At 34.6% G+C, this 25,819-nt stretch overlaps 1 pseudogene; it reads right to left on the minus strand.

The window, feature by feature from the left end:
• Positions 1 to 10,221, minus strand: part of LOC133090487 (protein lin-28 homolog A-like) — a 37,886-nt pseudogene extending 27,665 nt beyond the window's left edge.
• Positions 10,222 to 25,819: the final 15,598 nt, after the last annotated feature.

Below are 25,819 nucleotides of genomic sequence, written 5' to 3' on the forward strand. Positions count from 1 at the left end.
GATTGTCAAACAAACCCATGACTGTCTATGAACAATGTGACATTTGGAAAATAGATTTCTATAACTGGCCAAACAGTTATTATCCTTTATGGTACTATCATGGTAGTCTTGGTGAATCTACCAACTTTTAGCCACATATTCATGTTAAACAAGTAATGTGTGTTGCATGAATACATGAGACAAAGGGGAAGGGGGGATAGGGAAAGAGGGAAGGAGGGAGAAAAAGTAGAACAACAAATAGCATATACAGGCTGTTCCACAATCCTAGTAAAGGAAGGTCCTGTTTAGGTTTAAGACATACAGAACTCAGAAAGATCTCCCAAGGGAAAAGATCAGTATCAGTGCTCCCTATCCCTTACCTAGGCTATTCAAGTTTATTTCTGTGAGGTCCATACTAGTTCAGGGGGGAAAAAAGTTACATACAGATAAAGCTAGGAATTATTTTGGGCTTCTGAAATTATAATGAGTACCTCACCATATTCTTCATAAATATTCTAGGACTGTGTTGGCTTTTTGACCTATACACCTTAACATGAGAACCATACTTATAGGACTCGGACGCTTCAAATTGGCTTATAGTATAAAAATAAATTCAGAGCTTACGCATATGTTTACCAAACTTATAAATAATAAGCTTAAACCAGATACCTACACATGGAATTCAGAGGCGGGCCTTTGCATATAGTAGTGCAACAACCAGGCAACAAGAAGCTGACAGTTCAGGGGTTGGTCATTATGTCCACCATTTTAATAAAAGAATGTTGAGTCAATGGCTGTTTTCCACTTAAATTATCTGAATTTCAAATCGAGTTATTTAAAATCATCAATAAAGAATGTATGCCCATATTGTTTGTACATGTTGCCTGGATAAATTACAATGATTATGAAGCAAGTTCTCTAGATTTTAACTAATATTTAAAAAAAAAAACTTTTCAAACGCAGGTATTTATATTTAGTATTTAATCGATTCTAACGCTATCTAAATCCAGAAATATTACTTACAAATTCTCATATATATGGCCAACATACTAGCATGGTTTTGATTTTGTTATTTTCAAATTTATACTATAATTGAATGTAAATGAATATTAATTCACTATACGTCTAGCTTCTTAAATTTTCCTAAATGTATCTTAACCATGTTAGAAACTAAAGTTAAAAATAATTGATTTTTTTTTCCATGCAAACTGGAACTATGTAAAATAGTTTATCATTTTAAACTGCTTGTTTCCAGTTTGTTCTTCTTGAGTACTAGTTTTTTGTTTTTTGGTTTTTTTTGGTATATATATATATATAGCAAATTTCAGATAATATTAGTTAAGCTTAAAATAAATTTTGAATTCATTTTTCATATTCTGTAAAAGGCTTTATAAAATTATTAGGTACTACTGAAAATAGACTGAAATATCAAGGTACCGATGAATATAAATCACACTGATTTCAGTTTTAAAATAACATATTTTGAATTAAATTTTTATTTTTATTTGTATATATACAAACCTCTGTACAAGAAACACACACATATTCAGTCTCACATGCTCTCACGTACAGTACATATATATGTACACCTAGATGATTTAACAAAGATATGCTTTACTATTGTTACTCTTCAGCTAAATGAATGAAATTTAGATTTGTTAAACAACATCAACAACAAAATTTTTTTTTAGCAGAACAAGAAGTACATTCAAACTAAGTTCTGCCTGCTAAGAACTGAGTCTTTCACTGCCTCTTCTTAAAATCACAACTGTGTTAAATCTGAGGTAATATTTGATTTTGTTTCTGATTGATTCAAACACTATAGGATCTTATTTTAATCTCAGAGACTCCATTGTATTAGAATTTATTGCTCACATAAAAAAGTACAGGAAATTACTTGAATAAAGGTGAGGGATGTAGTATTATAATAATGAATATTATGTGTTTCTAATCCAAAAATTGACAGCTCCTTTTAAATACATTTTGGGGCTCTGCAATTAGCTTAATTCACAAGACAAGTGGCATACTTGATTTTTTTCTAAGTAAAGCAGTTAATTTAAGTGCATTGAACTTTAAAAAATAGATTAAAATACTTCTTATTCACTTTTCTTAAGACACTTCTTGATTTTTTTTCTTCTCCTGCCCTCCCTTTCCCTTTCCTTCCCTCACTTCTCTTCCCCTCCTGTCTTCTCCTTTCCTCTTCTCTCTTACTTCTCCCTAGTTAGATATCAGAAAGAGACTTTTTATGTGTTTCTATAGTTAAAATGTTTGCGAGCAATTCTAAGCTGTTACTGGGTGTTAATTTATACGATTGAATAGCTTCCAAATAGCCCAGCAGACATGACTGAATTTATTTCAGTGTTGGGAGAAACTACATTTTTTTGTCCTAAGACTCCAAAGAGGAATATAATGGTGAATAATTAAGTGCAGAACATGGTCTATAGTTAGTATATCAATTTATGGACTGCTTCTTGATCCCTAAATTGAATATGCCATGTAAATATAAAATGTTTCTCTTAAAGGCTTAAAATCAAAGGTTAAAAAAGATAGTCATGATTTAAAGTAAAAAGTAGGAGGCATGTCAGCACTGCTCAAATCACTCAAATATATTTTAGTACTGTTTTTTTCAAATTCATGACAGACAGAATATTATAAAAACTATCTTCAAATCCTGCCCTACTTTCTGGGACCAGCTAGCTTTTAAAAATCAATGCTAGGCTATCTTTTCTGGAGAAAATACATGTAATCTCCTCATTTTGAATAATTCTCTCTCTCTTCCTTCCCTTGGGTTTGCAGGAGGGGTCAAATCAGTTTATTGATTCACAAAGTTTCTTCTAATAAACCAACTGTTCCCAGTATCGTTGGTGTGAAAAATACACTTCGTTATCACTTAGTACTTGTTTCCTTTCTTCTATGGAGGCCCCCTCCCTTTGTCCACACCCTTTCCCCCCATCCTCCCCAAGGGTAGTGATTAATTTTCATTAGGTAAAAATAATCATGGTCATTCCTTTCTGGGTGCTAGTAGTTCATTTAAGAGTGGACATATAATAATGCCATTCTGGCCAAAGGACACAAGGTGGAATCTGCAGGGGGATCTCTGGGGAAAATTTCTACCTTCACACAAAAGTCAAAATGCTGAGGAAGGCAGAGTAGAGGATGAAAAAATCCTGTGTAGTGGATGGATGTCTTTTTTTATGTCTCTGAATTAACCTACCTTTAAATAGTCATACCTTCAGATTTTGAAGTAGACTAATGAATGTCTTACTGTTCAAACCATTTGGAGTTGGGATATTAATACAAACATCCATCAATATCCTAAATTGATAGCATTAATCAGGAATTGTTGTGTACATTTGGGTCCAAGTAGGATCATGTTGCTAAAATGTAATAATTATAAACTAGTCCATCCTCTTTTAAAATTATATTAAATTTTATGTTAAATTAAGTTGAAACATAATGTAATGTTATTTTTACATTTTTAAACTGTGTTTACTCCAAAAGCAAATGTGTTCTAATAAAAGTAATTACTCTGGGAATTTTTCTTATATAAAGCTTATGTGTTTTCTGTGATAACCCTTGATTATGAAGTGCATTTCAGTCTTCAAGTTTGCTTTGTTTTGCCATTAATTTGATTAAAATAATAAAGTAAAAAAAAAGATTATCCAATAATTAAAACGAACCAAACGAATTACAAAACATTTTTATGAGATCAAAATTATCTAAAACATCAATGGTTCCATGAGGATTGCAAATAATGTAAAATATCATTTCTGGAAGCATCAGAAATAAAATCCACACATGTCAGGCAAGATTTCTACACACCCAGTGCCTGTACAACTTACTATCTGACACTGATGGTTTATAACACGGATTACCTGCAGGAAACCTGCCATATCATTTGGGAGTAAAGTGTAGCTTAGTAACTTTTTTTATTGTTCAGTTGTTTCAGTTGTACTTCTCTGATTAGGGACCATCAAATTGCTCCTAGGTTTTAGATCAATAAAACTCTTTGGGTGGCTATCCCAAAGGTAAAGAGGTAAAAGAATATTTCTTCTCTAAATATTTTGTAGAAATATTTCTACATTCCACTTGACTTCAGATGAAAGAAAAACTGGCCTATAAAAATTGTTTTTTAATATTACAGAATGAAATGCCACTTAAAGGGCTACATTTCCAAAGACAGCCTCTGAAAATGACCCCTATGTCCTGTGTGCTAAAAGAAATCACCCTCTTTTCTGCAATGAAGAATTTTATTAATTCCCAAAGTTTTATGATCTTTATTTTCATCATATTCTCCACTGTATTCGTGGCTTTATTCTTAAAAATAAGGACAGTGCTCTGAAACTGACAGCTGACATTTACTTGAATGAAAAGATGCTTCATTTAGTGTGAACTTTCATTCTGATCTTTCCATACCCTGATTCCCTTCCAAACATTTTTTTTTCCTTTTTCATAGACTTGAAACCAGTATTTCCTGAACAAGCTCATTTCTTAAGGGACTCATCTAAGAAATAAAATTTATTTATGCCCTAGGTGTCCAGAATATAAACATTGTAATATTAACTTTTTTTTCTAACAGCAGAGTGATTATAAGTAAAGATCTAGAGCATACACTTAGACTCTGTGACATTCTGCACGTATGAGATATAGTTTAATGTGGATGAAATTTGCAAAGCCTGAAGGTTAAATTGACATTTAGATGCCAGATACAGTCTACGGGTGTTATATTCACACAATAAAAAGATGAAGTAAATATTGGTTTTAAAAGAGAATGGTCAAGTTCTATAGTTTCTTCCACTCTACTTTAATATGTATAATAGCCTTCAGTTTTTCCATTTAGACATAAAGTCAATGAATATATGACTATAACTAATATAATAATTTTCCACAGCACAAATCTATAATTCAACAACTGGCTCATCTATTTGGAAGAATAACTGGCAAATTCTGAAGCCCTGGACAGAATGTCTGTGACTTTAATTAGGCACCTGATTTAAGGAATTTAATGGGGTTGACAATATATTTTGGACCCAATAAGTTTGAAATGTAGATACCTACCTTTTTTTAAGGCTCCACTTTTGATATACAAAATTGCAAATCATTATTACATAATTTCTTATTTTTGTGACGAAAGATAGATACATCAAAAATAAAGAGAGGATGCTGAGGGATACTTTTATACTATATCTTATATTGTTATTGCATTTCTGCTTGTTTTTACTATGACACCTATTATCAATTTATTTATTTTCACACATATTTTTATATACACTATTCACTGAATGAAGACATTCAATAGAGTTAAGATGAAATTGAAAAAGTTATTTATGTTTATAATAGTTAAACACAGAGAAGGAAATGTTATAAATATGTATACAATATTACCTTGCATATAATGATAGACACAGAGAAGATAGTATCTTAACCTATACTTCAGCATAGACTTAATTATCATCATAGTCATTATCATACTACCTACTTTTCATTGTGTAAAATAAGCTTTCACAACTTAAATTACTAAAATAACTCAAATTAGTTCTGTTCTCTGACAAGTGCTGAAATATTTCAGCATAAATCACCGTAGAGTTCTGGAGGCTCTTCCTCTGTTCTGGGGGCCCAATTTGAAGTTCCTCATAAGATAGTGGATTCATTCATTGTAAGATATACACATACAACTCATTAAATTCTAGAAGTTTGGTGAAAATCATGATGAAGTATCTGTTTTCCTAATCCACTTAAATAAACAAACTCCCTCAGTCCCTCAATCACATCCTCTCCAATTATACTGCTTATATTTCCAATACTCTCACTCTCAGGAATTCTCATAATATTCATTAGTTTGTAAAATTTTGCCCATTTTGGCCTATGAGGGCAGGAACATTGTCCTTTATTATTCATTATTGTGTCCATTATTCACTTTTAAAAGCTTCATGTATCATAGGTTTAAATGGGGAATGGTAATGGCGTTCCATAATACTAGGCATAAGCTTTTGAAAAGATGTGTATTCATAATCTTCAATTATTCATAATCTCCAATAATCTCCAAAATACATGTTCTATGTTTTATAATTATTCAAATTTTATAGGTTTTATGGTTTACTTAAAACTTACTTTAATTGCATTCATTTTAATTACATGATTATACTTTGCAAATGTTTAATTAAATAATTTTAAGTAAATGTTTCAAGATGTTGATTATTATGGGGTGCCTTTTAACATTTTTATTCTCATCCCTGTCCCTTTAAATGTATTTTGTACATGGTAGGATGTTTAACTGATATATTTTAGGGATATTAAAGTAGTAATATACACTGGAATGTGTAAAAAAAATGGTTGTTAGGTACCCTATGACCCCAAATTATATTTAAAGAAAAACTAACAACCAGAAAATGTGGCATCCCTAACCACTCCTCTTGTGGTGTTAGAAAAACAGAATACTTAGTTGAGATATTTTTTAAATAAGGAGGACAATATGCCTTCAACGTACGTTTTGCTCAGTGGAGTGAGTGGTTCAAGTAAATTCTTATATGAACACATGAAACAATTCAAAATTTTCTACTGTTTTGAAATGATGATTTCCACATTACATTGAATGAGTGTCAGAATCTTCCAAGTTTCTTCTGAGTTAGTGAGTGAGTTTTATTCAGCCATTTTTTAAAATGTTAAGTAAGTCTCTGGTTGTTAAGTAAAAACCTCAGTGCCCTAATACAGTGAGCTTAGAAGGAAAGAATGAACATTATAGACATGTGTTGAACAAATTCCTACAAGGTATTCATATTTTCCTACAACAATCCCATTTTTTAAATATACTAAACCAAAAGTCTATGTTTTCTACATTAATTATGGCTCATGATAGTGTTTTGAAAAACAAAACACTTCTTAAATTGAATCCTGATTAAGACAAGTATTCATCATACAACATTTATTTAATGATTTTTATAAAATGGAAGAAGTCTATTTCTTACAGGTTATAATGATGACCTTGAGATCCATAAGTAAAGTTTTAAAGCAAAACTGTATTTTAAGAAAATATTAAATTGATTTCACAGTCACAGAAAACTATCTGAAGTAATATATCAAGAAACATGATAAATAGCAATATTACATTGAGGAAGTTGTCTTATGGTCTGTCACAGAGGTCATTCTTTGCCTCCATCTGATTTAATATCCTGTTTAGCATTTTAATTAAGAATTTTAGAAGAGCAAGTAAATGGAATATTAATAAGGTTCTCATATGATACAAAATAGAGAGGTGTTACAAACTATGTCAAAAACAGAGAAATAATACAAATAGACATAATGAGGTTAGTAGTGGGGATAGTATTGAATAAAATGAAATGTATTTGTAAAAAAGATGAGTTAATGTGCATTTCACAATTCAGGCATGTAAGTATAAAAAATGTGTAGATGAAGAAGATGAACAAAGGGAAAAAGTTGTGCATGTGGAATGCTTGAACATATTGTAATGTTCATTATACAAATATGTTACCTGGGTTCAAATATAGAAATTATGGTCTAAACTAATGATTGCAATACTAAGTTCAACCTAACATTTGCAAGAGTATAAGATCCATATATATATATATATTTGATTAAATAATTAAAATGTCTAAACAAGCTAAAGCCATTAATAAATAATGTTCAATTCTCCTACCTTGAAAACGTATCTTTACAGTCATTGAAAGGTCAGGTGTGAGTTTCCAATCCTCACTTTTAAGAATTCCATCCTGGAACATGATGATATGAGGAGAGCCAGCACCCTGAGCCTCAGTGCCTCTGGGTCTGTACCATATATGACAAGGGGCTTTGCACTTGCCTTTGTGGACATCTGCACCTCACATTTTAGCACTTTCCGAAGGAGCAGCTGCATAACTTTCTCTCAGGTCTAGGGATTAACTCACCAGTACCATGGTCTGCCCTCAGGGCAACACATTTTGGGACAAAGCCAATGCCAGGCGTAGACATCAGCTCAGTTTTGTGGTAAGAAGTCCAAAGTCCTGGGAGCCTGGGCTGTAGTCTACAGAAGTGACATGAGATCAGGTGTACAAGAACCCTATTCTATAAACGCCTGAACCAGTGGTACAAGATACAGTTAGAAAAAGGCCAGAATACATATTCCATATCAGAGCCAAGCAAATTATCTCTCTTCTCAGCATTTGAAAATTGTACTGTGTGATACAATAACATATAGAAGACACCATTATTGCAACATTCAACTACTCAGCTGACCGAAGGCAGGGTATTAGGAATTACAGAGTGGCTGATTTTGTAGAAACCTCTACCTACAGAGCAATGGCAGGAACATATACAGTTGACCCTTGAACAGCACAGGTTTGAGCCGCATGGAGTCACTTATATGTGGATTTTTTTCAATATATATGTACTAGAGTACTACATGACCCAGGGCTGGTTGAACCTGCAGATGCCAAACCACAGATACAGAGGGCCTACTGTAAAGTTATACCCAGATTTTCAACTTCGCCGGGGTTAGGACCCTTAACCCCCACATTGTTCAAGGGTCAACTGTACCTTTAATAGATTACAACTGAGAAAGCTGAAAATTCATACTTTTAATTTAAAATCTCATGGTCACAAAGTGTCTTAATTTGGCTTTCCTGGAAACAGAGGCTGATACAGGGTTTTAGTTGCACATGGTTTTTTGAAGGAATTCTCTCTTCATTTCAGGAGAAAGTGAGTGAAATAAGCAGAATAGGGCAAAAGTTGGATGAGATCATAGCAGGGGAGTAGCTTCAGTCTGATTTCATGAGATGTCCCAGGGCATGAAGAGTCCAACAAATAGGCCTCAGCTTGAGGCAAGAGGAAGGCGTTAAGCATCCCTGTCAGCCAATCATTGACTGTAGGTTGCCCCCTGCAGCGAGCATAACCTATTTTATTTGGACAACAGTAAACCTTTGAAAGGGAGGAAGCTATGAACCAGTAAGAGACAACCCTTAAGGCAGCTAAGATACACTGTCCTAATAAAAGGGATCTAAATGTGACATCATTAGTCTCCACCATGGTCAAAGCATTGTACTGCTCAAATCTACTTCCTTCTCACGTTTAGTTCATTTCATCCAGGCCAAAGGTTGGCCACAACTTAAGAGAAGTTTTACAATAGAAAAGTTATTGCAATGAACTGCAGCATATGCTGCTGCAGTTGGTCTAAGGCTGTAATTGATACGTATCATCTAGTTTTTCTGCTACCCAATCAAGACCCCTCTTACATTTAACTAGTACTTCTACTGGTCTTTGTGGTTGCATGGTGGAAATTCTGATCCCTAAGGATTCTGAGACTTGGTTACTGTGTATTTATCAGGTGTGTCTATTTACTGACCCATTTACAATTAAAGTTAAGCAGAGAAGTACCAAGAAATACCCACAGGATCTCCTGACTGCCGTGTACCTTTTGCCCTGCCCTTGTTATGGAACAGCAACCCTCATGATGGTCACAGTTAATTACCTTTGGTAGTATAGTAGCTTCCTTCTGAACCAGTTGATCAACTGCTATAAAGGGCCCAAAGACACCAGGCAGCAGTTATAGCTTTAAGTCTAGTGAAAATCTTAGTGTATTTCCTTGTGGAAGTGACCTACTCTACACTCAAAGGGTCTAGAGGAGACAGGAAGCACAAATTAGTCACTGGAATGCTGGCGAGTGGAACCACTGCTACTTCCATTCTTTCATTTCCAGACCCATGTACTCCATCTATTGGAAACAACGCACTGTATCACAGCCATTGCTTTAACGATTATTCCACATTCTGAATGACAGCATCTCATCCTTTCAGAGACTCATCTTCAAGTTGGCATTTCACCTGTTTCTTCAAGAGGCTGTGAACCTGCTTAATCAGACAAACAGCTTCAGGACAGTGAAGTTTGTGGCTGATGCATGGTCATGTGCATGCTGTTGCAGTACTTTTGCTGTTAAGAATCCTTAGTTTGAGGATATGTTATAGGAGAACCCACATTAGTATGTATTTAAGTAGTGGAGCTGGCTGAACCACAGCACAAATGGAAAGCAAAACTATTTCTAGAATGAGTGACAATTCAGGATAAGTCATTGCCTTTCCGGATTCTAAGGAGTTCATTGTAACCAAATTGCCACCAAATTACTGGTCCTCCTACTTGAGGGATTGTGCTGTACTGTGGACTCAGCATTGTTCTCTGGTACTGACAGGTCAGATACTCAGCACCAGCAAGAACGACATCACACTGGTTTAAGATCGCGAGCTGCTGGACCTCCATCTATACTACCATGGCTGTTCCATTCATAATCTATGGCACAAGCACTGGGATGCCCAGTGATGAAGACTGGCTGACATTTAATGACACTTAATTTAATAAGGTGCCTTGTGCACTTGGTGGTTTAATGCCTCTTCTGCAGGTGATGCTCTCTGAAGGGCATTGACTCTTGATGCAAATATTCACACAGTATATTTTGTGTCTTATAGGTCCATCCACATGCCTCTTGTATACACTTTCCTCAGGACAATTCTCTTTCTATACAAAGTGGATGATCAGTAACACTGCCCAAACTCTGCCTACTGAGAATACACCCTTCACCACTGTCTTTCAGGGCCAAGCTTGCTTAGGACTATAGAACATAAGCAGACCATGACATGCACACCCATACTAAGCTAATTTATCCTTGCATTAACCTTGGGCTTTTCCATTCTCCATCAGCTAGGTATAGGAAATCCCAATAAGGTCATAGATGTCATTTGACAAAAAATTATCAGTACAATAGTGGAAAATAACATGGGAGTTTGATCATCTTTTGTGCAGTTTACATGTGCCCTCTGGACCCCTTGAACCCAGTTCTAGATTGACCACTTCTAGTCTATAGCCTTCTGGGCTCACCTGAACTTAAACTTAGTGGTCAATCCTGACTGCTTGGTATATTGATGTAAAGTTTCTTGCAAGGAGATACTTTTCAAATGGTGCATAATTATCTTCTGGAGACAGCAGGTCCTTGTGCCAGGACTCTAAGGATCAGTGTGTGAATCTCTTATTAGGCCTTGTCATTGGTTTCACCAGCCTCACTTCTTACCACAGATACCTCTCATACCTTGGGATCAGTTTATTTACATGGCCTGAGCGGCAAGGCTGCTTGTACTGTAGTGTCGACTTGCAGCAGAGACCTTTCATGCTCAGAGCCATATTCAAAATAAGCAACCCTTCATGTAACCTGATAAATAGATCTTAGTTTCAGAGTTTTCTTCCAAGCATTAAATATACTGCCTGCAAACCTCAAGGAAGTCTAACATGTGTTGTGTTTCTTTTAAAGTGGTAGGAAGTACTGATTGTCCTATCTTGTCTTTAACTTTACAAGGGATATCCCAGCATGTCACAAAAATACTAAAACTCCCAAAATATCACATCTGTGGTAGGCCCCTTAGTGTATTTATGGTTTATCTTACACCATACTTACAACACTTAGATATTCTGCAGAACATCACATTGATCCTCTATATTTATGATATAATATTAATTAAACCTGATCAGAGGAAGTGGCAAGTACTCTGGATGCCTTGGTAAGACGCACACACACACACACACACACACACACACACACACCAGCATAATCTTTTGGACAAAACAGCTCCCCTTTATGTAGTTGCAAATTAGTAAGAGTTAGTACATTTTCTAGAGAAAGGTGCAGCTGTGAGATTTCATCAGATATCACTGAATCACTCACTCCACTGAACAAATCACTGACATGCTTGTCTATGTAGAAAAATCTGAGAAAATAGACAAAAACTTCTCCTGGAAGTAGGCAAGTGTAGCAAGTTTGTAGGATACAAAGTTCATTGCTTTCCTAAAAAGAAGCAATAAACAAGTGGAATCTAAAATTGAAAACACAATACAATTTATATTAGTGCCCTTCACAAAAATTAACTCAAAATGATCACAGACCTCCCTGTAATGGCAAAACTATAAAAGCTGGAGAAGGTAACATAGAAGAAAGCCTAGATGACCTTGGATTTGACAATGACATTTTAGATACAACACCAAAGGGAATAATCCATAAAAGAAATAATTGATAAGCTGGATTCCACTAAATTAAAAACTTCTACTCTGCAAAAGACAATGTCAAGAGAATGAGAGACTAGCTACAGACTGGAAGACAATATTTGCAAAAGATACATCTGGTAAAGAACTGTTATCTAGAATATACAAAGAACTCTTAAAACTCAATAATAAGAAAATAAACCATAGGACCAAAAATGAGTCAAAGGCTTTAACAGACACCTCACTGAAAATAAGCATAAGCAAATATGCTCCACATCATATGTCATCAAGAAAAATGAAAATTAAAACAGCAATGAGATATCATTACGCACCTATTAGAATGGCCAAAATCTAGAACACTGACAACACCAAATGATGGTGAAGATGTGGAGCAACAGGAACTCTCATTCATTGCTGGTGGAAATGCAAAATAATACAGCCATTTTGGAAGACAGTGTGCTAGATTCTTACAAAACAAACATACTCTTACCATATGATCCAGCAATTGTACTCGTTGGTATTTACCCAAAGAGTTGAAAATGTATTTTCACACAGACACCTACACAAGGATGTTTAACCCAACTTTATTCATAATTGACAAATAACTTGGATGCAATCAAGATGTCCTTCAGTAGATGAACGGATAAAAAAACGGTGGTACACTCAGACAATAGAATATTATTCAATGCTAAAAAGAAGTGAGCTATCAAACCATAAAAAGACAGGAAGAATCTTAAATGCATATTACTTATGCCTATGTATATTACTGATATATAATATTGTATATACAACATAATTATCTATAATATGATTATATATTACATAATATATACTATTATATATTATAATATCATATAACAAACATAATATTCATAAGTGTAGGAAGCCAGTCTGAAAAGCTACATATTGTATGATTACAACAATATGACATTCTGGAAAAGGCAAAACTATGGAGAAGGTAAAAAAGATCAGTGGTTGCTAGGGACTGGGTAGAGGGAGGGATGAATAGGCAAGGCACAGAGGATTTTTAGGGCAGTGAAAATACTCTGTGTGATACCATAATGATGGATCTATGTCATTATATGTTTGTCCAAACCCAAAGAGTTGTACAGCAACTAGAGTGAGCCCTTAGGGCTCACTCTACTACTTGACTATGTCCAGTACTTGACTATGATTTTGTGAGATTATGATGTATCAATGTAGCTTTACCAATTGTAACATATCTACCACTCTGATGAGTGATGCTGATAATGGGGAAGAGTATGCATGTGTTGGGTTAGGGGGTATGTGGGAAATCTCTCTACCTTCCCTAAAATTTTGCTGTGAACCTAAAACTATTCTAAAAGAAAAAAGTATTAATAAATAATGTATTACCAAGCCTGCAGTTAAATTTATTTTCTAAAATAGTGCTAGAAAGAAAATATTTATAAATATTATAAACAGAGAAGGCAAGACATACCTTGTATTAAGGAGAAAAGCGTAAAGTGAAATGTCACTGTTGTACTGGTTAGACTAAAATAAGATTTTTTAAAAATCAGATTGAAAAAGTTTCCAGCAACATTTATTTGTATCCTACATATCAAATATTACTTGATAACATGTACTTACACATCTGATAACTTCTATAGACTATTAAACTATGCTTGGACTTTCCTATGACAATCAAGATTTTATCATTAAAAGAATGTTCAGGAATATATGTAGGTGTATACCTTTTAAAATTAGAATAAGTGTTTTTTTCAGGACTTTTATATGATTACTTAAAAAATGAAGTGTAAAATGCCATATTTAAACGTAGAAATATATTTTTAGCTTCAAGTTTATTTAATGTAAAAAGAGTTTCTCTACACTAATAAACTTTAAAATAAAAAATATAAAAGTTTATACATATGAATAGGTTTTTAAAAAGATCTTTAAATATAAATGACTAATAAATGAACATTTTGAGTAAAATTTTACAGAAAAATTACTTTTTCAGATGCTACATAAAGAATACCAGTAAAATTAATAGCAGACCTGTATGACATTTACAACAATTGTAATAATATTTGACTGTTGATGGCATTCTCTTGGGCTCATTTTAATTTAATTCTTAAATATTCTTGGTTTCAAATGCCCAATCATTCCAACTTTCATAAAAGTTTGCAAAACTCTTTCATAAATGAAACTTTTTATCTTTAAAATGTCAAATAGTGAATAATAATGCAGGATTGATTTTGCTTTTGTTTTAAAAATTATTAATTTGACTTACGAATGAATCACATAAATTGAAAACTGTATATAACCATATAATTTCACCCTCCCAAACAAAGAAAACATATTTCAACACAAACTTCTCCAAAATTCCAGACTCACATAGCATTAAGTTTTAAAAAAATGAATCTTTTATTTCACCACCCTGAGCCGTGTGGCTGACAGGGTCTTGGTGCTCTGGCCTGGTGTTAGCCCTAAGCCTCTGAGGTGGGAGAGCCAAGTTCAGGACATTGGACCACCACCAGAGACCTCCTGGCCCCATGTAATATCAATCAGTGAGAGCTTGCCCAGAGATCCTCACCTCAACACTAAGACCTAGGTCTACCCAACAGCCAGCAAGCTCCACTGCTGGATGCCCCATGCCAAACAACTAGTAAGACAGGAACACAACACCACCCATTAGCAGAGAGGCTGCCTAAAAACATACTAACTTCACAGACACCCCAAAACACACCACCGGACATGGCCCTCCCCACCAGAAAGACAAGATCCAGCCACACCCACCAGAACACAGGCACCAGTCCTCTCTACCAGGAAGCCTACACAAGCCACTAAACCAACCTCACCCACTGGGTACAAACGCCCAAAACAACGGGAACTGCGAACTTGCAGCCTGTGAAAAGGAGACCCCAAACACAGTAAGTTAAACAAAATGAGAAGACAGAGAAATATGCAGCAGACGAAGGAGCAAGGTAAAAACCCACAAGACCAAACAAATGAAGAGGAAATAGGCAATCTACTTGAAAAAGAATTCACAGTAATGATAGTAAAGATGATCCAAAATCTTGGAAATAGAATGGAGAAAATACAAGAAACATTTAACAAGGACTAGAAGAACTAAAGAGCAAACAAACAATGATGAACAACAAAATAAATGAAATTTAAAATTCTCTAGAAGGAATCAACAGCAGAATAACTGAGGCAGAAGAACGGATAAGTGACCTGGAAGATAAAATAGTGGAAATAACTACCCCAGAGCAGAATAAAGAAAAAAGAATGAAAAGAATTGAGGACAGTCTCAGAGTCCTCTGGGACAACATTAAACGCACCAACATTCGAATTATAGGGGTCCCAGAAGAAGAAGAGAAAAAGAAAGGGTCTGAGAAAATGTTTGAAGAGATTATAGTTGAAAATTTCCCTAACAAGGGTAAGGAAAGAGTCAGTCAAGTCCAGGAAGCTCAGAGAGTCACATACAGGATAAATCCAAGGAGAAACATGGCAAGACACAAACTATCCAAAATTAAATACAAAGAATAAATATTAAAAGCAGCAAGAGAAAAGCAACCAATAACATACAAGGGAATCCCCATAAGGTTAACAGCTGATCTGTCAGCAGAAACTCTGCAAGCCAGAAGGGAGTGGCAGGACATATGTAAAGTGATGAAAGGGAAAAACCTACAACCAAGATTACTCTACCCAGCAAGGATCTCATTCATTTTCAATGGAGAAATTAAAACTTTTACAGACAAGCAAAAGCTAAGAGAATTCAGCACCACCAAACCATCTTTACAACAAATGCTAAAGGAACTTCTCTAGGCAGGAAACACAAGAGAAGAAAAAGACCTACAAAAACAAACCAAAAACAAATAAGAAAATGGCAATAGGAACATACATATCTATAATTACCTTAAATATAAATGGATTAAAATCTCCAACCAAAAGACATAGACTGGCTGAATGGATACAAAAACAAGACCCATCTATATGCTGTCTACAAGAGACCCACTTCAGACCTAGGGACACATACAGACTGAAAGTGAGGGGGTGGAAAAAGATATTCCATGTAAATGGAAGTCAAAAGAGAGCTGGAGTAGCAATTCTCATATCAGAAAAAATAGACTTTAAAATAAAGACTATTACAGAAGACAAAGAAGGACACTACATAATGATCAAGGGATCAATCCAGGAAGAAGGTATAACAATTGTAAATATTTATGCACCCAATATTGGAGAACCTCAATATATAAGGCAAATACTAACAACCATAAATGGGAAAATTGACAGTAACACAATCATAGTAGGGGACTTAACACCCCACTTTCACCAATGGATAGATCATCCAAAATGAAAATAATTAAGGAAACACAAGCTTTAAAAGACACATTAGACCAGATAGACTTAACTGATATTTATAGGACATTCCATCCAAAAACAACAGAATACACTTTCTTCTCAAGTGCTCATGGAACATACTCCAGGATAGATCATATCTTGGGTCACAAATCAATCTTCAGGAAATCTATGAAAATTGAAATCATAACAAGTATCTTTTCCAACCAAAACACTATGAGACTAGAAATTAATTACAGGAAAAAAACTGTAAAAAATACAAACACATGGAAGGTAAACAATATGCTATTAAATAACCAAGAGATCACTGAAGAAATCAAATATGAAATAAAAAGATACCTAGAAACAAATGACAATGAAAACATGATGACCCAAAACCTTTGGGATGCAGCAAAAGCAGTTCTAAGAGGGAAGTTTATAGCAATAACTACCTCAAGAAACAAGAAATATCTCAAATAAAGAAGCTAATCTTACACCTAAAGCAATTAGAGAAAGAAGAACAAAAAAACCCCAAAGTTAGCAGAAGGAAAGAAATCATAAAGATCAGATCAGAAATAAATGAAAAAGAAATGAAGGAAACAATAGCAAGTATCAGTAAAACTAAAAGCTGGTTCTTTGAGAAGATAAACAAAAATGATAAACCGTTAGGCAGAATCATCAAGAAAAAAAGGGAGAAGACTCAAATCAACAGAATTAGAAATGAAAAAGAGGTAACAACTGACACTGCAGAAATACAAAGGATCATTGGAGATTACTACAAGCAACTATATGCCAAAAAAATGGACAACCTTGAAGAAATGGACAAATACTTAAAAAAGCACAACCTTTCAAGACTGAACCAGGAAGAAATAGAAAATATGAACAGACAATTCACAAGCACTGAAATTGAAACTGTGATTAAAAATCTTCCAACAAACAAAAGCCCAGGACCAGATGGCTTCACAGGTGAATTCTATCAAACATTTAGAGAAGAGCTAACACCTATCCTTCTCAAACTCTTCCTAAAATATAGCAGACGGAGGAACACTCCCAAACTCATTTGACGAGGCCACCATCACCCTGATACCAAAACCAGACAACGATGTCAAGGAAAGAAAACTACAGGCCAATATCACTGATGAACATAGATGCAAAAATCCTCAACAAAATACTAGCAAACAGAATCCAACAGCACATTAAAAGGATCATACACCATGATCAAGTGCGATTTATTCCAGGAATGCAAGGATTGTTCAGTACATGCAAATCAATCAATGTGATACACCATATTAACAAATCGAAGGATGAAAAGCATATGATAATCTCAATAGATGCAGAAAAAGCTTTCAAGAAGATTCATCACCCATTTATGATAAAAATCCTCCAGAAGTAGGCATACAGGGAACTTACCTCAACATAATAAAGGCCATATATGACAAACCCACAGCCAACATCATTCTCAATGGTGACAAACAAACTATTTCCACTAATATCAGGAACAAGACAAGGATGCCCACTCTCACCACTGTTATTCAACATAGTTTTTGGAAGTTTTAGCCCCAGCTAAAAAGAGTACAAAAAGAAATAATAGGAATCCAAATCAGAAAAGAAGAAGTGAAACTGTCACTGTTTGCAGATGACAGTATACTATATATAGAGAATCCTAAAGATGCTACCAGAAAACTACTAGAGCTAATCAATGAATTTGGTAAAGTAGCAGGATATGAAATTAATGTACAGAAGTCTATTGCATTCCTGTACCTTAACAATGAGAAATCTGAAAGAGAAATTAAGGAAACACTCCCATTTACCACTGAAAAAAAAAGAATATATACGTCAGAATAAACCTACCTAAGGAGACAAAAGACCTGTATGCAGAAAACTATGACACTGATGAAAGAAATTAAAGATGATACAAACAGATGGAGAGATATACCATGTTCTTGGATTGGAAGAATCAACATTGTGCAAATGAGTATACTACCCAAAGCAATCTACAGATTCAATGCAATCCCTATCAAATTACCACTGGCATTTTTCACAGAACTAGAACAAAAAATTTCACAATTTGTATGGAAACACAAAAGTCCCCGAATAGCCAAAGCAATCTTGAGAAAGAAAAACAGAGCTGGAGGAATCAGGCTCCCTGACTTCAGAGTATACTACAAAGCTACAGTGATCAAGGCAGTATGGTAGTGGCACAAAAGTAGAAATAGAGATTAATGTAACAGGATAGAAAGCCCAGAGATAAACACACGCACATGTGGTCACCTTACCTTTGATAAAGGAGGCAAGAATATACAATGGAGAAAAGACAGCCTCTTCAATAAGTGGTGCTGGGAAAAATGGACAGCTACATGTTAAAGAATGAAATTAGAACACTTCCGAACAGCATACGCAAAAATAAACTCAAAATGGATTAAAGACCTACAAGTAAAGCCAGACACTATAAAACTCTTAGAGGAAAACATAGGCAGAACACTCTATGACATAAATGACATAAATCACAGCAAGATACTTTTTGACCCACCTCCTAGAGAAATGGAAATAAAAACAAAAATAAACAAATGGGACCTAATGAAACTTAAAAGCTTTTGCATAGCAAAGGAAAACATAAACAAGACGAAAAGACAACCCTCAGAATGGGAGAAAGTATTTGCAAATGAAACAGCTGACTAAGGATTAATCTCCAAAATATACAAGCAGCTCATGCAGCTCAATATCAAAAAAACAAACAACCCAATCTAAAAATGGGCAAAGGATCTAAATAGACATTTCTCCAGAGGAGATATACAGATTGCCAGCAAACACATGAAAGGTTGCTCAACAACACTAATCATTAGAGAAATGCAAATCAAAACCACAATGAGGTATCACCTCACACCAGTCAGAATGGCCATCATCAAGAAATCTACAAACAATAAATGCTGGAGAGGGTGTGGAGAAAAGGGAACCCTCTTGCACTGTTGGGGGGAATGTAAATTGATACAGCCACTATGGAGAATAGCATGGAGGTTCCTTAAAAAACTAAAAATAGAACTATCATGTGACTCGGCAATCCCTCTACTGGTCATATACCCTGAGAAAACCATAAATCAAAAACAGATATGTACCACAGTATTCATTGCAGCACTATTTACAACAGCCAGGACATGGAAGCAACCTAAGTGTCCATTGACACATGAATGGATAAAGAAGGTATGGTACATATATACAATGGAATATTACTCAGCCATAAAAAGAAACGAAATTGAGTTATTTGTAGTGAGGTGGAAGCACCTAGATTCTGTCATACAGAGTGTAATAAGTTAGAAAGAGAAAAATAAATACTGTATGCTAAAACATATATATGGAATCTAAAAAAAAAAAGTTCTGAAGAACATAGGGGAAGGACAGAAATAAAGATGCAGACATAGAGAATGGTTTTGAGGACATGGGGAGGGGGAAGGATAAGCTGGGATGAAGTGAGAGAGTAGTGTTGACATATATACGCTACCAAATGTAACATATATAGCTAGTGTGAAGCAGCTTCATAGCACAGGGAGATCAGCTTGGTGCTTTGTGACCACCTAGAGGGGTGGGTTAGGGAGGGTGGGAGGGAGATGTAAGAGGAAGGGGATATGGTGATATATGCATACATATAGCTGATTCACTCTGTTATACAGCAGAAACTAACACAACATTGTAAAGCAATTATACTCCAATAAAGATATTAAAAAAATTTTTTTAAATAAAGAAATAGACAAAAAAAGAACATTTGTCATCTTTAGTGTCATACTACTATTTTTAAAGGTTGACTTTTAGGCAGAAGAAAAATAATTTAACATTGAAATTTTGAGACATAGGAAGGAATAAAGAGGAATATAAACTCTAAGATGTGGCACTTCTAAATGAATACTACTGTCAAAACAAATTTATGGAATTTAATTATACTTACATAACATTACACAAATATACACAGATACATACACATATAAACATATGCATATATATAGATAGGTGTAACAGAAAACAATAATAGCATATTCAATGAGGGAATGGAAAACAGTTAAAATGTTCTAATATCTTTCAATTTTTCAGGAAGTTAAAAAACTCATAGATGCATGTTATACTCTATAATTAACCTCATTAAGAAAAGTAAAAGAATGTATAACTACAAAACCATATAGAACTAAAATGCAATTTTTAAAAATCCAAAAGAAATAAGATTAAAAAGAAATATGGTACAAGTGGGGCAAATAAAAGATAGTATTACTCAGATACATAAGTCATTATGTCCTATTCAATGAAATAAATTCTCCAATCAAATTGACAAGCTTTCCTGAGGGAATATAAAACATGACCCAACCATATGTAATTTATAAGAAACCAACTTTACTAAAAGATAAGAAAAATGAGAAATGAATAGAATGGAGACATATAGCTCATGGACATTAATCAAAGATGGTTTAACTCTTGAAATACCTGCTCAAGAAGATGTTAAGGAGAAATTTAACTAGAGGAAAAAATGGGTTGTGTCTTAATGATCAAAGGTTTATTCCACTAGGAAATACAACAGTTAGCTTTGCATGTTCATGGCCCTAATATATATATATATATAATAAATATTTATATATATGTTTGAAATAACTAAAAGATAAATATTTAAGCATATAAAAAAGTTAGATTTTTTACCATGCCTCTCTCAAAAACTCACAAAGCAAGTATGATAACAAATTATAGAAAGATGGATGATTCAAACAACCTAGATTGACATATATTGAATAACGCACTCCACAACTAAAAAGTACACAAATGTACTCAGAATAGTTACTCTAACTGACTTTTCTTCAGTCATATAGTAGATATTATCTAATTATAAATGTTTTAAAACACACAGCTATGATCTCTATACATAGTGGAACTAAGCTAGAAATAAATAGCAAAAAGTTAACTAAGAATAAATCTACAAATGTTTGAAATTAAACAAAGCACTACCAGATAAACCATAGATGAAAGTACTCAAATGTAAATAGAAAATATTTTTAGCTGAATCATATTATTAATCTCATTTTATAAGGCCAATGTAAGCTTGATTCAACAACCTGTGAAGGGCATTTTAACTCTTAAAGATAAATAGATGAAATATCCCTGAGAAAACATTATCAAACCTAATCAGATGATACATAGAATGGTGACCAAGTCATGGCCAATTTTACTTTAATCTCAGAATACAAGTTGCACTTACCACAAAGAAACAATGTATTCACCCTATTAATATTATTAAAAATAAATGTTATTATATCAATATATGCATATAAAATTGATAATTTTTAACATCTATTTGTGTTTCAGAAAAAATCTTAGGATATTCAGACCCAAAGAAGTATTTTTTAATCTGGTAATAAGGTATCAGTTACTGACCTATATTACATAATTTTATCAGCAGTTTGAAAATTTTCCTTTAAGATCAGGCACAAATAAGGGTTCAACAATCTACAAATTTTATCAGCATTAAACACTGTACACACAGTCTTAGTCTTTGCAATAAGAAAAAAAAAAGAAATCAAAGGATTGACAAAGACATATAACCACATAGAAGTATCATTATTTTCAAAAATTGTGACCATAGAATCAAAATAATCTACAATTAAATTATAAAAATCAACAGTAAATACATGATTTCAATAAAGTCCCTGAATTCCAAGTCAATATACAAAAATCAGCATTGTTTTTCCATATAGTGGAAACAAAATATTAGAAAATAAAACTATCAAAAATAACACTATTTATCGTCAATAATATTGGGGGGAGTGACATCACCAAAATGATGAAATAGGTTGTGCCTGACTTCATTCTCCCTCAGAAGAACAACTAACAATTGTTCAAAAACAAGACATCACTGAGAGAATCCTAGAACACAGGGGTGAGGATGGAGCACCACCCCTTCCCTACAGAGATCAAGACAGATTGCATTGGAAGGATAAGTGAAGTGACTACACACTGACCACATTGTCCCTCCCAGAAGCCAGTGCAGCAGCATCACATGGCACGACCTCCCCTGAGCCTCCAGTACCTCCAGTGGGAAAAGAGAACCCAGGAGGAACAACCAACACTTCCTAGCATTGGAGTTGCTTTGTAGGAGCCCCTGCTCTGGTCTCATACCACGAAGATTGCAGGGGAACCTGTGGGTTGCAATTACTGGGAATCTGACTGTGATGGAGAAAGGGGGGAGGGGCTTGCAACAACCAGCACACAGATCTTGGTAGACAAAGTTCATACCTGCAGTGCCCAAGTAGTAAGTAATCCCAACCAGTGGCTTTGCTCATCTGCAGAACCAAGTCAGGGGCACACTTTGACCAGGGAACTTGACAGGATGCAGATCTGCCTGTTCACATCTTCAAACAAGGAGTTTTGCTGGCCCTAGAGCCTGGGATGTCTATACCCAGGCAAGAAGCTGAGTCACAGCCACACCCACTGTAGAGAGTGTCTTCCCACCCCATATGACTAGGGGGGCTGGTGACTACTCCTGGAAGCTGTGCAGCCCAATGGTGCTCAAGCCATGAGAAGGGCAGGCAGAGTTGATCATCCCCAGAGCAAATTCAGTACCAGGACTGGAGTATTCCTGTGCTATGCCCAGACAAGGGGATTAATTCATAGCCAAGGCTAAGGATAGCTCTGGGCCTTTCCCAACTAGAAAGACTTTTTTTGGAAATTGATAGTAACATGGAATGGACCTTCACCCTCCTGCCTAGGCAAGGGAGCTGAGACATAGCTCCACTAGGAGCTGAGACACAGCTCCACTAGGAGCTGAGACACAGCTCCACTCACTGTGAGAAGTGTCTTCTGGCCCTATCTGACCAGAAGAACTGGTGACAACTCCTGGTAAATGTGTGGCCCAGTGGCACTCAAGTGGAAAGGCAGGCAGAGCTGATAGTTTGCAAAACAAAGCCAGTGGCTTATTCAGCCAGAGAACTTGGGGAGTGGGTCATCTTGAGTTAAGACGACAAAGAGCTTTAATGGCTTTGGAGCTGCTTCTGCTGCACTCATTTGTATCTCCACTCATTTCTGGGTAGCCTTAAGCCTGTCTGAACAGGGGACCTAGCTAGAGAACTCAGGAAACTGTGTAGGCCATTCAATAGCCCTATGTACAGTAGCCTAACAGACAATACAGAATATTCTATCCAATAACAGCAGAACACGCATAGAGCATATTCTAGTATAGACCATATGTTAGGCCACAAACTTAGCCAACTCAAGAAGACTGAAATTATCCCAACTATCTTCTCTGCCAACAATGACATGAAACTAGAAATCAACAACAAAAGGAAAACTGAAAAATTCATGAACACATAGAAATTAAACAACATTCTAGTGAACAACAATGGATCAAAGAAGATACTAAAGGGTAAATTAAAAAGTTTTTTGAGACAAATGAAAATGGAAATAAAACATATCAGAACTTACAGAATATAGCAAAAGCAGTTCTAAGAGGGAAGTTCATAGCAATAAACATCTATATTAAGAAGCAAGAAAGATCCCAGATAAACAAACTAAGCCCAAAGTTAGTAGAAGAAAAAAAATCAGAGCAGAAATAAATAAAATAGAGAACATAAAAATAATAGAAAACACTAGCCAAACTAAGAATTGGTTCTTTGAAAAGATAAACAAAATTGACAAACCCTATTTATATCAACCAAGGAAAAAAGAGAAAGAACCCAAACCAACAAAATTATAAATGAAAAAGGAAACATTACAGTGGATACCACTGAAATTCAAGGAATATTAAGAGGCTACTATGTACAACTGTATGTCAACAAAGTGAGCGTCCTAGAAGAAATGAAAAAATTCCCAGAAACATTCAACATACCATGACTGAATCCAGAAGAAATAAAAAATCTTAATAGACTAATTGCTACTAAGGAGATTGAATCAGTAATCAAAAATCTCCCAACAAAGAAAAGTTCAAGACTAGATGACTTCACTGTTGAATTCTACCAAACATTTCAAAAATTAACACCAAACCTTTTCAAACTCTTCCAAAAAATTGAATAGAAAGGAACAATTCCAAATTCATTTTATGAGGCCAGCATTATCCTGACACCAAAACCAGAAAAGGACACTACTAGAAAAAAAACTATAGGCCAATATCCCAGATGAATATAGATGCAAAGATTCTCAATAAAATACTAGCAAACAAAATTCAGCAGAACATTGAAAGGCTCATTCACCACAATCAAGTGAGATTTATTCCTGGGATGCAAAGATGGTTTAAAATACACAAATCAATAAATTGGTACATCACATTACTAAAATAAAAAAAAAATCACATGATCATCTCAACAGATGCAGAAAAAACATTTGACAAAATTCAACATTCATAGATTTTAAAAACTCTTAGCAAATTAGCCATTGAAGAAGTATATCTTAATGTAATAGGCTACATATGGCAAGTTCACAGCTAACATCATACTAAATGGTGAAAACTTGCAAGCTTTTACTCTAAGATCAGGAATAAGACAAGAGTGCCCACTCTCACTACTCCTATTCAACATAGTACTGGAAGTCCTAGCTAGAGCAACCAGGCAAGAAAAAGAAATTAAAAGGATCAGAATTGGAAAGGGAGAAGTAAAATTTTCTTTATTTGCAGATGACATGATTTTATATATAGAAAATCCTAAATATTCAGCCAAAGAACTGTTAGATCTAATAAACGAATTTAGTAAAGATTCAACACTAACATATAAAAATCAGTCTTTTCATACACTAACAATGGATTTCCTGAAAAAGAAATAAAGAAATTGATCCCATTTACAGTAGTGTGAAAAATACTTAGGAATAAATTTAACTAAGAAGGTGAAAGATCACTTTAAAAACTACAAAACATTGAAAAAAGAAATCAAAGGAGATACAAATAAAGGTAAAGTTATGTTGTATTCATGGATAGGAAGAATTAATATTGTTAAAATGTCAATACTGTCAAAAGCCATCTATAGATTTAATGCAGTCCCTATCAAGATTCCAATGGCATTTTTTTTTACAGAAATAGAAAGAACACTTCTAAAGTTTACATGGAACTACCAAAGACCACCGACTAGCCAAAGCAATCCTGAGAAAGAAGAACAAAGCATGGGGCATCACAATTCCTGATTTCAAGCTATATTATAAAGCTACAATAATCAAAACAGTATGGCACTGGCATAAAAACAGACAAATACACCAATGGAACAGAACTGACAGCCCAGAAGTAAACAAGCATAAACAGTCAACTAATATTTGTCAAGGGAGCCAAGAATACTCACTAGAGAAAAGAGGGTCTGTTTAATAAATGGTGCTGTGATAATTGGATATTCACACATAATATAAAGAAACTGGACCCATTTCTTACACCACTCACAAAAATTAACTCAAAATAGATCAAAGACTTAAGTGTAAGACTTCAAACTGTGAAACTCCTAGAAGAAAACATAGGAATAGGCTCCTTGCCAGGGGTCTTCGTAATGATTTTTTGGATATTACACCTAAAGCACAAGCAACAAAATAAAAAGTA

The sequence above is a fragment of the Eubalaena glacialis genome, chromosome 4, assembly GCF_028564815.1.
Source record: "Eubalaena glacialis isolate mEubGla1 chromosome 4, mEubGla1.1.hap2.+ XY, whole genome shotgun sequence".
NCBI classification, from domain to species: Eukaryota; Metazoa; Chordata; class Mammalia; order Artiodactyla; family Balaenidae; genus Eubalaena; species Eubalaena glacialis.